Consider the following 2,584-nt stretch of genomic DNA (forward strand, 5'->3'; position numbering starts at 1 on the left):
CTAAACTCGGATATTTCAGAAGATAAACGCCCTGGTAAGAGCCAAACCAGATTCTGTTCAAATATACACACATGGCTACTGAAAAATAGCCTATAGCCTATATCAAATGTTATTTTGGTGTATTAAAATGCATCGTTGTTCTAGAATTTCCGAACGAAAGGGCTGGTAGACTAAGGTGCTTTTACCATAATGTAGGCTATAAAATCATCTACCTTGTCTGATTTGTGAAACTATTACCTACAACTCTTTGGAGGTGAATAAAGAATGTAATTGGGGAAGTTGATGTGAGCGATTGTATGGAGACTAGAGCTCATAGTGCTGTGGACGCCAGGCTGGCATTTCATTTAGCCTGGGCATCTGAATTCTCGTTTGTGCATGAATGTGCATGCATGGAGGGCGGGACTTGAGGTTGTATATGTTCAAAATCTGCCGGCCGTTTTGCGAATTCCGTACCCAACCTTTAAGATGAAGAGGAATTTCCCCTTTCAGCATGACAACGACCCAAAGCACACCTCCAAATCAACAAAGGAATGGCTTCACCAAAACAAGATCAAGGTTTTGGAATGGCCCAGCCAGAGTCCTGGGGCCTCATTTATAAACGATGCGTACGCACAAAAGAATGCGTACGCCTCGTTCTACGCAAGCTTTGGTATTTATAAAAAGTGAACTTGACGGTAAAATGTGCGCACCTCCACGCAAGCTCTGACCCATGCGTACGCACAAAAAAAGGGAAAAGCAGAAAGTGCGACCTCAGGAGGAAACAGGTACAACGACCCAAAATTGTTTCAATAATCGAAGTTTAACACAAACATAACATCGCGCAATGACGCGCATCAATGACATAACTGCCTTAACCTAATCCTGTTTAAAGTCTAAAACGTGGTTGATTGTTGTTTCGTGCGCCCGTCAAAAAATTCCATCTTATTTGATGCGAGAAAGACATGTTGATAGGCTATGTATGTTTTGTTAATTATCCACTTATGGCTTTCATGCATGTTGTGTTATTTGTCAATAATACATCAAGGCTCAAACATGTTGCTTGTTAGCTTGCAAATGGTATAGGTATGGAAGCCCGTTTCCGCCACTTGGTGAAAAAAAACTGGCAGATACTAAGTCATAATTATGAGATGCAAAGTCGTAATTATGAGATAGAAAGTCATAATTATGAGATGCAAAGTCATAATTATGAGATAAAAAGTCGAAATTATGAGATAGGAAAGTCGAAATTATGAGATAAAAAGTCATAATTATGAGATAAAAAGTCGAAATTATGAGATAAAAAGTCGAAATTATGAGATAGAAAGTCATAATTATGAAATAAAAAGTCATAATTATGAGATAAAAAGTCGAAATTATGAGATAAAAAGTCATAATTATGAGATAAAAAGTCGAAATTATGAGATACTATCTCATAATTATGAGATGGTAAGTCATAATTATGAGATTATAATAAAGTCGTAATTAAGATTATAAAGTCAAAATTTTGACTTTATTGGTTGGTAGCCTGCCTTGACCTCGCATCATTTCCTTGCCGTTCAAAACTGTTGCCGGCAGTGTGCACGTTCACACTCTTCAGTAGCCGGACTACCTAAATCTAACAAGTTAGAATTATTAAAACAATATTTGAGATGGGAAAGTGGTGCTAAATTTTCATAAACTTTATTCAGTGAACGGGTAAAGCCGTCCGTTTGTAAGCAAAATCAAGAAATACGATCTTTTAGTTCTGTTTACCGTTACCTAGCAACCCCAACAACAAGTGAGTGAAGAATTAGTATTCTCCTTCTCCAATTCAACATGGCGTAGTGCAGTGGGTTAATGATCGGTTTCCCATTCCTGAGATGTGAGGTTCAACTCCCAGTTGAACTGCTGTTTTCTTGCATGTCAAAGTACGATCGATTACTTCTTTTTTCTTAGATGACGTTACCTCGCGGCAAATAAGAGTTTGTGCTTTTTAAACCTATAATAAATATATATATTTGACAGGTTCAAAAAGCACAAACTCTTATTTGCCGCGAGGTAACGTCATCTAAGAAAAAAGAAGTAATCGATCGTACTTTGACATGCAAGAAAATGCCAGTTCAACTGGGAGTTGAACTTCACATCTCAGGCATAGGAAACCGATCATTAACCCACTGCACTACACCATGTTGAATTGTAGAAGGAGAATACTAATTCTTCACTCACTTGTTGTTGGGGTTGCTAGGTAACGGTAAACATAACTAAAAGATCGTATTTCTTGATTTTGCTTACAAACGGACGGCTTTACCCGTTCACTGAATAAAGTTTATGGAAATTTAGCACCACTTTCCCATCTCAAATATTGTTTTAATAATCCTAACTTGTTAGATTTAGGTAGTCCGGCTACTGAAGAGTGTGAACGTGTACAACGCTGCCAGCAACAGTTTTGAACGGCAAGGAAGTGATGCGAGGTCAAGGCAGGCTACCAACCAATAAAGTCAAAATTTTGACTTTATAATCTTAATTACGACTTTATTATAATCTCATAATTATGACTTACCATCTCATAATTATGACTTTCTATCTCATAATTTCGACTTTTTATCTCATAATTATGACTTTTTAT

The sequence above is a fragment of the Sardina pilchardus genome, chromosome 1 (assembly GCF_963854185.1).
Source record: "Sardina pilchardus chromosome 1, fSarPil1.1, whole genome shotgun sequence".
NCBI classification, from domain to species: Eukaryota; Metazoa; Chordata; class Actinopteri; order Clupeiformes; family Clupeidae; genus Sardina; species Sardina pilchardus.